Here is a 12551-nt window from a genome sequence, read left to right on the forward strand (position 1 = left end):
GTAGCAAGTGAATAGGATTTACTAGAGAGAAGGAAGGTACAAAGGTCTCAGCATAGACACTGTGAGGGGGTAAAGAGTCCCCCAAAAGTCAGGGATTGCAGCAGTTTTATATCTTTACTAATATTAATCTGTACATTTTTGGTTGGCTCCTATCCTTAAAATATGTCATTTTTAACCCATCAGTTTAAAGGTCAAGATGCTTAATTTTATATCTTTGTGGCTTCTTTTGATCCTCAGATTAAGTCACCACCCTTTTTCATTTCACAATCAACCAGATGTATGGGTTTAAGATTAAGATCACCAGTTGTTTTTCCCTCAGGCATATGGAACAGAAGTGAATTACCGCCCTTCCCTGGATCTGAGTGCTGATCATTTATCAGACCCAAGACACATTCCAGGAATTTGGGACAAAGGGTATAGTTTTAGGTTAATGGAGCAGGATGTTTACTGAAAATAAGACCGAGGTCTCAGAGTCCTACTCTGACTACCTAGCAATTCCTACCTCAACAGAAAGTAAATAACAGTGGTGGTGATGGTTTGGTCACTAAGTTGTGTCTGACTCCTGAGCCCCCCATGGGCTGTACGCTGCAGGGTTCCTCTGTTCACGGGGTTTCCTTGGCAAGAATACTGGGGTGGGTTGCCATTTCCTTCTCTAGGGCTTCTTCCCAACCCAGGGATCGAACCGGGTCTCCTGCATTAAGTGGTCTCCTGCATTGCAGGCAGATTCTTTACCGCTGAGTCATCAGGGAAGCCCGTAAATACCAATATCTAATTTTTAAATTCTGGACAGTGAAATAAGAGTGGTAGGGAGACATGGTATAATAGTTTTTACATTTCCTATATAATTTATGGTTACAACACACACAGTTTATAAAATGTATTTATGGAAGGTCAATCTATGATTATTTCATTGAGATTGAAGTATAGCTTTGTGCACTTCTAGTACGTAGTAGGGAGAAGGCAATGGCACCCCACTCCAGTGCTCTTGCCTGGAAAAGCCCATGGACAGAGGAGCCTGGTAGGCTGCAGTCCATGAGGTCGCTAAGAGTCAGACACGACTAAGCGACTTCACTTTCACTTTTCACTTTCATGCATTGGAGAAGGAAATGGCAACCCACTCCAGTATTCTTGCCTGGAGAGTCCCAGGGATGGGGGAGCCTGGTGGGCTGCCGTCTATGGGGTCGCACAGAGTCGGACACGACTGAAGCGACTTAGCAGCAGCAGCAGCAGCAGCAGCAGCATGTAGTAGGCATTTAATAAACCTATACTGAATGAATTTAAAAAAGTGCTTGCTTGGGCTCCTTCTCAGCACCCTCCTAGGTTTTCTAATCTTATATAGAGCCCACGTGCAAAGAAAGATGATACACTATGCACAGTGAACAATGGCCATCTTCTTTGTACCCAGAATTAGAAGCAGAAAGGCTAGTATTTGAGGGGAAATTATTCTCTTGATAAAATTCCAAGTACTTGAACTTTTATAATGCTCACCTTCCCAGTGAGATTTTTAGATCCAGAGTTTTAGTAAAGAATTGGCATAAGCACTCACAAGTTTGGGTGCTTATCCAAACTGAAATTAATCTCTGAACCTTTAAAGGTTTTATGAGTTCTAAAGTAAGCAGAGAAAGCCAGAGAGGGCAAAGAAATCAGAGAAAAATCAAGGAAAGCGATCACAGCAAAAGCTTCATGGGCCAGAAAGATCACAAGAGTGATTGGAGGGCAGGGGGAGAAACGGAGCGCACGGAAAGGGTTACTGAAGTAGAAGATAACGGAGGAGCAGGGCAGCTTAGAGGGAGCCACGGGGGGACAGAGCAATCAGAGCAGAGGTGTGAAGGGCAGGCAGAGCACCAGGAAGGCAGAGCTGAGGGAAGCAATCACGGTGAGGAGGGCAGGGGTGAAGCTGCACAGAGCAATCGGCATGGAGCAGGAGGGGCAAGAAACACGCTCTCAAGACAGGCTAGACTCTCAGCATCCTGTGTTTACAGGGAAGGACGTTTGTAAGCACTTTATTTTGATTGTGATTAGTTCAAAATCTTGAAAAGCGTTTTTTCTATTTTCCTTGTTTCTCCTCCCCTCCCTTTGTTACATTTCCTCTAACAGAAGGGTAGATGAGAAGAGAGGGGTGGCTTGATTTTTCCCTAGATACTTTGATTATCAATACATCCATGTGAGACTTAACATGCCATGTATTTCAAGCCTTAAAAGATGAAACTGACTTGAAACAGAATATAAGCTTTCTTTCTTCCTTCTGAGAATTCAATGTGAAGAAACAACTATATTTGATGACAAGGAAAAAAAACATTAAAATATAAATAAAATGCTAGTAATGATACAGCAAAAATAAATGTGAGTTCAAGTATTAAACAATAGTATTGCTTTCTGGAGGGCATCTCTTTATCACACAATGAGAGAAGAGCTGGCTGAAGCATGCTAAGGTAACACAATGTATTGAAAGATCATTTCTGCATGTCACAGTGCCTAGAATCACAGTTTTAGCTGATTTGGGAGTTTACATCTCTTCCCAGTTCAATCCCATCCCTTACAGATAAAGAAATAGACATTCAGAGAAATTGGCATAGTGTTTTAAGGCCATATACTGCTTAACAGTAAGACTGTAAGGTTTGTAGTAAACAACATTCTGACAAGATGTGTAACTATTACACCTTCTCAGGTTCTGAATTTATCTGTAGGTTATGTTGAGGTAAACTGTCATATGTAATTGGAATTAAAAGCAGAAATGCAGCTGTTTTGGTGTGACCTCTGAAATAATCCCTGGGTCTAGCTCCTGGGTACGTGTGGTATGTCTGCCCGGTTCTGTCATAACACGCTGATAAGAATCGGCTCTTTCTTTTCCTCAGTCAGCTCTCACATGTACACCTTGACCCAGTCCACTGGAATTTGTTTTACTTCATTACCATAAATGTTTGAAGTGTATTGTGAGTAAGAGGGTAGGAGGGAGGGGTCAAATAAGAGAGATGAATAAGCTATGTCTATCAAGGGCTTCCCTGGTAGCTCAGTTGGTAAAGAATCTTCTGCAAGCCTGCAATACAGAAGACCCTGCTTTGATTCCTGAGTCGGAAAGATCCCCTAGAGAAGAGATAGGTTACCCATCCCAGTATTCATGGGCTTCCCTGGTGTCTCAGAGGGTAAAGAATCCACCTGCAATGTGGGAGGCCTGGATTCAATCCCTGGGTTGGGAGGATACCTTGAAGGAAGGCACAGCAATACACTCCAGTATTCTTGCCTGGAGAATCCCCATGGACAGAGAAGCCTGGTGGGCTACAGTCCATGGGGTTGCAAAGAGTCAGAGCAATGAGCAACTCAGCACAGCACAACAGTCAAAAACGTGCAACTAAGATCACAACAGGTAAAGGCAGTAATCTTCAAACTAGAAATACAGTATAGAATTTTTATCATCATAAAACTCCTTTTCTGCAACACAACCTTACTGCCGAACAAGAAATCAAGAGAGTTCAGTGCTTACTCTTCCTACATGCTACCTACCCTCAAGATCCATCATTACCTGCATTTCAGATCTCAGTTCTGAGTTCACACAATAGAAACTTTTATTAAAGTGACTCCTGACTTCTAGCAGCAAGCGAGTTACAACAGCTCCTCTGGCTGCAGCTTCATTCTACCCGTCAACGTTAAATCCTCTCCATCCGTTTGAGAAACTTACCCAGTGCTTTCACTGTGCTATTTATTCTTCCCTCAATAATAGCTTTAACACTTTAACAATAATCCTGTAAATAATTTGGATATTTGATTAGCAGACAGGCACTTTTTTCAAGTATTTTATCAGGAGATAAAATGGAGCTGTGTTGGGAATTCCCTGGCAGTCCAGTGGTTAGGAATCTGTGCTTCCAGCTCTGGGGACATGATTGAGGAACTAAGATCCCAAAAGCTGTGAAGTATTAAAAAAAGAAAGAGAGAGAGATGGAGCTGTGTTAAATATCTTTCTTCTTTACATGGACTTAAGTGCGTATCTCTTCAAATTATAAGTCTTTGAAGGTTAAAGAGTTTGCTTTCTCCTTATGTAACCCCCATGCAGCCCATGGAATGGTATTCAGAACACAATAGTCTTAATGGGCTTACAGACCTCTGCCTAGCCTCCTTAGTATCTTAAGCAGTTTGTCTGACTTATTCAACAGTTGTTATGGGCAAACCAACTTCATCAATCACTACATCTGTCATTTTCCTTCTTGTATTTTTTGGAACTAATCTGATTGATTATTGTCTTTGATTTTCCCATGCGTGGTTCTTTGCTTTTCACTCTGAGAAAATAACACCTATGTTACTTCATGAACTTGCTGTGAGGACCAAATGAAATGCTCTACACATTTGAACAGTAGGTATAGGATACATTATAAGCGTATGTTACTTTCAGAGAGTTCTTTCCTTTAGTGTGAAAGTATATAGGCTATTTACTTGTGAAACAGGGTATAAATATATTATCTATAAATTTGGCATAGGGAAATGTTGTAAATTCTATACTTTATAACAATTAGAAACACATTTTTATCAGGCCAACTATCAGCAGCAATAGTCATGAAAAACAAGTAATAGAAAAGCAATTTTGTTTCACTGTTCCACTGGCCAGAGATATACAATTAGATGTAAGTACCGCTTACACGTGCATGATGCAGGGTCACGTGCTGCCCACTTGGGCTCAGTGTGGACTCTGGAGCAAGATTGCCTAGGTCAGAATCCAGCTCTTTTACTAAGCAGATGAGAGTTCTTTCTGTCCCTTGTTCCCTATCTGTGAGAAGGGGGTGGTGGAAATGAGCCCCTAACGTTTGTGATGATGATTAGATGAGCTGTCTGTAAAGTGCTTAGGAAAATGCCTCACATAGAGAAAAGTCTATCTAGTTGTTAGCTGGTGGTGGTTTAGTCCCTAAGTTGTGTCCAACTCTTGCAACCCCATGGACTGTAGCCCACCAGGCTCCTCTATCCATGGGTTTTCCCAGCCAAGAATACTGGAGTGGGTTGACGTTTCCTTCTCCAGGGGATCTTCCCAACTGAAAGACTGAACCAGCGTTTCCTAGATTGCAAGCCAATTCTTTACCATTGAGCCACCAGGGAAGCCCCTGTTAGCTGGTTTTACTCTGTTATATCAAAATGTATGATTGAAAGGTGAGAAGCATAGCCAACCGCTCTGGGCTTTGTTGTCCCCAAGATCTAACACCAGGCTTTGTTTGTGAACATGTACAGGGTGGGCAGTGCTTCTCGCTCACTTCCAACTCTGCTGAGTTTTCTTGGTGAACACCTCAGCATCTGCTCAATAAAGAGGGCAAAGAAAATAGCAGATAAGTTGCAAGGAATCAGACACAACTGAGTGACTCAGCACAGCACAGCTCAGCAAGTGAATATAAGATGAAATCAAATTAGATCACCGGCCATCACCAGATGGCAAGAGCACAGTCATGGGACTCACTCCGGGGTCCTTACCACAGCTCTGCCCTCGGCCAGCCAGGTGGGCGATGAGTTCCAAGCTGGGAGGCTGTATCACGACCTGGAGCTGAGCGCTGGGATGGCTGGTGACTCGCTCTGCACGGATGTTAGTTTCTGTTCAGTTTGACACATGGTTCTGTTTTATTTAGGCTCTCTGGCTTTGCTTTAATGACTTGAGAGAAACAGCAGATTTTCATTCCTTTTTGCAAATATTTTAACACTTCAAGATTGTCATTCGCACAGTTGTTACATCAGTAACAAAGCAAGCCTGAGCGGGGCTGGAGCAGGGTGGGTTCCAGGGAAATAGCCTGTCTGTTTCTTCTTTGCCTCATCTGCCATGTATATTTCAGATGTAAACTGGAGATGGAAATGTTTCCAAGTTTTCTTCTTCCAGAAGTATTGATCTCTTGGGCAGAACATAAAGTCTTCACCCCTTAAGCTTTATCACCATGCTTTCTCTACCTTATCAATTCAAATGGATTTAGCATGCATTATCAGTAGTTAGATCTTGACTTTCTTTCTACTTCTTTCTCCTTTAAAGCAATCTATCTAGTTGCAAATGTCTTGTTAGAAGAGATTATATGATTGTTTTTTGGGTTTGTAATCTGTTTGAAGAACTGGCAGCATACTTGGGGATTTAAAATGATGTCTTAACAGGAAACAGCTTCTCTGTTGAAAACCTGATTTCTCACAGAACTGCTTTTTCTTTCTTTACAAAAATTTTTCTACATTTGATCACATTGCTACCAGGATATTTGGTTTTATTTAAATGCAGCAACACAAACATCACTAATCTGGTTTACGAAAATTCATTTGTGCACTCCCTGTCAACAATGGCTTTATCAGCCATCAGAATCTAATTGAAATGGTAGTGCTGCATGTAGTCATCCAATAATTAGAAAATAAACAGATTGAAAATTCAGAGGCATTTGAACAAAAGCCATCAAAGTAACATAAACAGGAGAAAAGGTAATTAAAGAGCTTTCTCTCTTCAGCTTTCAGCATTACAGGTTTATTTAAATACAGCTGTAGCAAGAGACCTGAGCTGGATTGATTGGACAAATTTGTTGGCTAATGCTGTTCTGAAATATGCCCCATTAAAAATGTGGCAAAGAAATTAAAAAAGCATGATAATCATGGCACCTCAAAGCACACTTTATTCCCCCTCTGAGAACCTCCATGGCAATGCATACATGTGACAGTTAATAATAGATGACCAAAGGCACTGCCCTTTATCATCTAAATACCAAATCTTCAGAGACCTGGGGAAAAAGAGCAGTCTGGTCCCTGACTATAAAATTGTGACGTCAGAAGGTTGCTCTACACAGGCTACAAACCTCCACTTGGGCTTTTCTCCTGCTGGAGAAAAGGAAGCTCTCTGACTATCAGAGGCAGTAATGCATGAATGCAAGCAGTTTAGCAATAAGCAATTCAAACTTCTGAAAGAGAGGTAACAAAGCCCAAAGAATAAGCCCTGGTCATGAATGTATATATAGTCCCGGGGCTGGTTGGCATAGCAACTATTTCTGAGAACCTGGTGCTGCTTAAGTAAACAGCTGAAGCACAGAGCATGCCTCAGCTAAGCTGGGTCCATCTGTAGTATTAGCATGCAAGGATCAGAACAGGAACATTTTCTCCCGCGAATCAATGATATTTTGGTATTTCCTCCTAATAACTCTACTATTCTCAGTGTCTCATGGCAAGGCTGTAGTTCTCTTTGTTTTTTCATACAGGCATTTCGTTGAACAGTCTCAGTATAGGTGAATCTGACTGAATTGGTTTGGGAGTAACTAAAAGAGTCTGGGGCGCCCCTGGTGGCTCAGATGGCAAAGAAACCACCTGCAATGCAGGAGACTCCAGGTTTGATCCTGATTCAGGAGGATTCTCTGGGGAAGGGAATCTTCAGTATTCTTGCCTTGAGAATTTTGTGGACAGAGGAGCCTGGCGAGCTACAGTCCATTGGGTCGCAGAGAGTCATACACAACTGAGTGACTAACACACACTCACTGAAAATTGTCCAAGATCAGTATCTTTCACCTGTTATTTGCTAAGAGCTTCCAAAGAAATCGAATCAATGATTCAACAGCAACTCATGATGATGATCCAACAAAAACCATATCTGCTGAAGGTTTTACTGCAAAGTTCAGCACACCAGGTAATTGCAAAGGTTTTGGAATCAGACCAACTTAGGTATAGTTTCTGGCTCCACTATGAAAAATGATGTAACATTGGGCATATCACTGATCTTTTAGGAATATTACTAATTCTTCCCACAACTGTCATCTCATGTATAAAATGAGAATAGTAGTAAATACCTCATGGGTATTTGATGATTAAATAAAACCTGTATTAACATGCTAAGTGCAGTACTCATGACACTGCTAACAGACCCTGCTGGGTTCCTACCCAATGGCCATTTTAGAACTTAATGTGTGCCCTGCCAACCCCTTCACACATGATTCAGCACAAAGTCCCAACTTGTCTAAGCCAAGTGCGCTAGTCTAATGCCCCTCACCAGTGACTGGATGTGTCACCAGAAGTGAATGTGTGACTATTACTCAGTTCAAGCTCATTCTGCTGGCCCCACGACAGGCCAGTAAATCAGGAAATGAGGTGTTGGGGCAAGGAATAGCGACTTTATTTGGAAAGCTGGAAGTCTGAGAAGATGGCCACCTAGTGTCCTAGAGAATCATCTTACCCAAGTCAGAACTCAGGCTTCTTCTATGCTAAAGAGAGATGGTGTTTGTTTGTTTGGTTTGTTATTGCAAACTTCTTAGTGTCAGAATTCTTTGTTCTTGCAGCTGTCCAAGTAGGTCAGGTCATGAGGTTCCTGTAAACCTGCACTAAGACAAAAGTTATTCTCTATTTTGCAATTTTTTATCTCTGTATGAATGCAAAAGTGTCATACCCTTAAAGGTCAGAAGCTTGAGAATGGGCTATCCTGTATATTTTAGGATATAGTCAATATTCTTAAAGTAAAAGCAATATAGTACAAAGGTTAAAGTAAAAGAAATGGATGTAATATGGAGTCAGATTTGTTCTTTCCTATTATCTGGCCACTGATATAGGAGGAGTAACCAGCTGAGTGGTAAGAGAATATACGCACTTGGACTAGGCTACTGGAAGGTTTCCAGGAGTTTCAAGGTTACAGAGTAGGCAAGTAAACACACGATGACAAGTTTTATGCATTTGTAAGTGGATACTCTTAAATATTTGGGATTTGTAAGTAAGGAGTGGAAATTTATGCTTGGGATGGACTTCATTAGTATCAGTTCTTCGGGAACTGTGCTATGCAGACTACTGCTTTATAAGCATTTAAAAAGTGTACACACTATGGTGCTTTGAAAAAATAGAGGAATTCACCAGTCTTGTTTCTGTGGAGAAAAGACACAAAAGAAAAGCTCTGTCTCTTGGAAACGTTTGAGGTCTTCCTGGAAAACCCTTTTCAGCATTTGAGAGAATGTGAACAAGGGTTTTAACTGACAGACCTTTTCCTTCCTTGGGGGTCTGCTCTACCGCCCTTTCTGATGAGGGAAGGGATTTTAATGAGAAAGACTCAGTTATGGGCCCATTTGAGTCTCTTTTATTGATATCAAAAGCAGGGTGCTTCCTGAAAAAAAGGAACTGAGAATCATTGAGAACTTCTGAAGTCTGGAAAAGAACTCCGAATGTTTTATAGTCAGACTCCCACTCCTTGTTACCCCTTATAAATCTTTGCCCCCAACGTAGTCCTTCTAAGTTCAAATTGATTTATTTTTATCTTGCTTTTTACTCCTGATAACTTTAAAGTTTTGTGTTTCCAAGAACTTGGAGTGTTTTCATGAATCATGTCTTTTTCTGATTATTTTAAGTTTTTTCTTACTCTGTGAAACTCAGGACTTTACAAAGAAGGATGAGTTAACAAAGGACGAAACTTAGCATCTGTCTGTGAGCTGCAAGTTCCTTTCCTTGGGAGTTTCACTGAATAATCTGCCAGTAATATGATGCATGATATTGTCTTGGCAGTTTATTATTTTGAGGCAATAGAACACAACACATTGGAAGGAGTTATCCTGATCTATCATATCAAGAATCTACAATTTATAGCTCTGTCTATTTGGTAGTAAAAAGACACTCCCTGAGAGCTAGAAGGATTGTGCGTATATGTAGCGATAAGACTATGGTCCTTTAAAAATATTTTGATACCATTCCATTTACGTAATATCTGTGACTAGGGTGAAAATTAATTTGTTAACAAGTATATATTTTATGTAAGCATGAAATATGTGTATTTGTTAAATATACATTATTATATTTAATCTCTACCACAGTCCTATGAGGTGAATTATGTGAATTCTCAATGCACAGATGAAGAGCCTGAGGTCCAGAGGAAGTTAAATAAATTGTCTAAGGCCACATAACAAATGAGTGACAGAGACTCAACCCCAGGCTTTTTGATTCTTGATGGTGTTGTTGTTTTCATTTATTCACAGCTGCTTCTGTGGGTACCTGTGGTTTTGAAGCAGGATAATACTTTTTTTCATTACCACTTGTAGCAAATATTTCAGAGATGGTTTGCTCACCCAACTTTAAGGCCATGGTTAAAGGCTGGTGAGTTTCCCTTCTCAGAACAATTGGTAACGTCTGCATTCTACTTCCCTTATGGAGCGCCCACACTCCAGGATTATTACTGTTGTTCAGTTGCTAAGTCATGTCCGATTCCTTGCAACTGCATAAACTGCAGCACCTAGCCTTCCCTGTCCTTCACTGTTTTCCCGAGCTTGCTCAGACTCATGTCCATCGAGTCAGTGATGCCATCCAACCATCTCATCGTCTGTCGTCCCCTTCTCCTCCTGCCCTCAATCTTTCCCTGCATTAGGATCTTTTCCAGTGAGTTAGCTCTTCATATCAGGTGGCCAAATTACTGGGGCTTCAGTTTCAGCCTCAGTCTTTCCAATGAATAATCAGGATTTATTCCCATTAGGATTGACTGGTTTGATCTCCTTGGAGTCCAAGGGACTCTCACGAGTCTTTTCCAGCATCACAATTTGAAAGTATCAGTTCTTTGGCATTCAGCCTTCTTTATGGTCCAGCTCTCACATCTTTACATGACCACTGGAAAAATGGTAGCTTTCCCTGGCTATTAGGCACCCACCTTAATTTCCCAAGAGCCAGATGGCACGAGGGCAGCCCCTATGTCCTGGAACCTGTTAATTCAAATTCACTGATCCACAGGAGGCTTGAGAAACCTAGCTCAGCCACCCCACTCGCTCTGATCCACAGGAGGCTTGAGAAACCTAGCTCAGCCACCCCACTCACTCAGTCACCCCACACCCCATACTTTCTGCCTCCAGCCCCAGCTGGTTGTGGTTCTTCTTCAGTCCAGCCCTGACCGGCCTTGACCATGGCATTCTGTCATTTGGAGCTGAAGTGATAGGGTTTGCTTTTCCTCTCATCTGTGATGGTTGGATGGCATCACCGACTCAATGCACATGAGTTTGGGTAAACTCCGGGGGTTGGTGATGGACAGGGAGGCCTGGTGTGCTGCAGTCCACGGGGTTGCAAAGAGTCAGATACTACTGAGTGACTGAACTGAACTGAACTGATCCAAGTTTCATTGCCTATGTCTCACCTTCAAAAGATTCTTTACATCTTACACAGAACCACTTTGCAGTTTAAATTTGTCTATTACCTTCTTAGTTGAACTGTGGTGTAGCTGGAAGAGCTCTGGATGGAAACACAGGTGACTGCAGGCTTTGACTGGCCTTGAGCAGGCTTGTCTGACCTCTCTCAGTCACAGCTCTCTCACCTGTAAAATAAGTAGCAACTCTCAATGCAGTAGTTCCTGTTTTGGGTAGGATCCTAACATTTTGTGGTTAAAAATTGGGGTTGCAAAAGTGCAAGGGTATCTGGGAACAAATTGAAAGAGAAATATTCAACCAGAAGGCAGTGCCTACATTCTGTAGATGTGACGCTTTCAGTACGGCTCATCCACATTTAAGTCATGATAACATGACAAAAGGTGTCATGAAGAATTTCTTTTGTCAAAATGACAGAATGGCACACAAAACTGGACTGTAGCTACTAAAACAGTCATGGCCAGTATCTCCTTAGGCTGGTTGGTAGTCCATCATTAGAGCACCAGATGCTTGTTGTAGGGTTCTAAGAGTCTCCTTTCCACAATGCAACCTATGAATTTTAAGACCATTTGTTATAGTTCCTTTGCATCTGTGTTTTTTTCAGTCTTTCTCTTTGTTTTATTTTTTTTTTCTGGTTGGGAGCTTTAGAAGCTGCTGAAGCTGCAGATTTTGGTATCATTGACCTGCCTTCCTCTTTGTTTGGCAGTTGATGAATCCTTGGGGAGAAGTGTCTGCAATCCTGATGGAGAGCCAGAAAATAGAGCTTCTGTGAACAGCAGCCCCTGGATGCCTGATTTTTCTGAAAGATAAGCTCTTGATCAGGCAAGCAGGGGCTTAATGATTTATGCCTTCATGCCCAACTCCAGATAAAGTTAGACTATATCCTAGAGTGCATATAGAAGGAAAAGCTATTGCAGCACTTTACTGGTTGGTAAATGTAATACATTCTGAAAAAAAAAAAAAGAGAGAGAGAGAGACATATTATTAAACAGCTTGTATTTGAAATGGTTTCCAAATTTCAGCAGCCCAGGGATAATGATAATAATAGAAGAGGGAGTCTTAAAACACTTTAGGGAGTCTCATCCTCTTCCACCAGGCTTTCTTTTTATTTAAGATTTAGCTTAGAGCTTTGTTCTGTATTTGTATTTTAGAAACAGAATGGGTGAAAATATAGCATTGCTAAGGTTTAGAAGAAGCATGAGATTTTTTTTTTTAAACCTCTCCCTACCTTTTTGCTAAAGAAAATGACTGTATTTTAATAACCTAAATAAGAGATAGGCCTAAGATCCCGCCTTGGAATTAAAAATAGGGTGAAAAATAAATAAAGAGTCTAAGTTATAATACCAAGTCATTCTAGAATGCCTGAGAGCTTTTGTCTCCTTTGTCACTGGGATTAGTTGTTATACTTAGATCCAACTCTTTGCAACCCACTGAACTGTAGCCCACCAAACTCCTCTGTCTATGGAATTCTCAGGCAAGAATACT

This window comes from Bos javanicus, chromosome 12 (assembly GCF_032452875.1).
Source record: "Bos javanicus breed banteng chromosome 12, ARS-OSU_banteng_1.0, whole genome shotgun sequence".
Taxonomy (NCBI): Eukaryota; Metazoa; Chordata; class Mammalia; order Artiodactyla; family Bovidae; genus Bos; species Bos javanicus.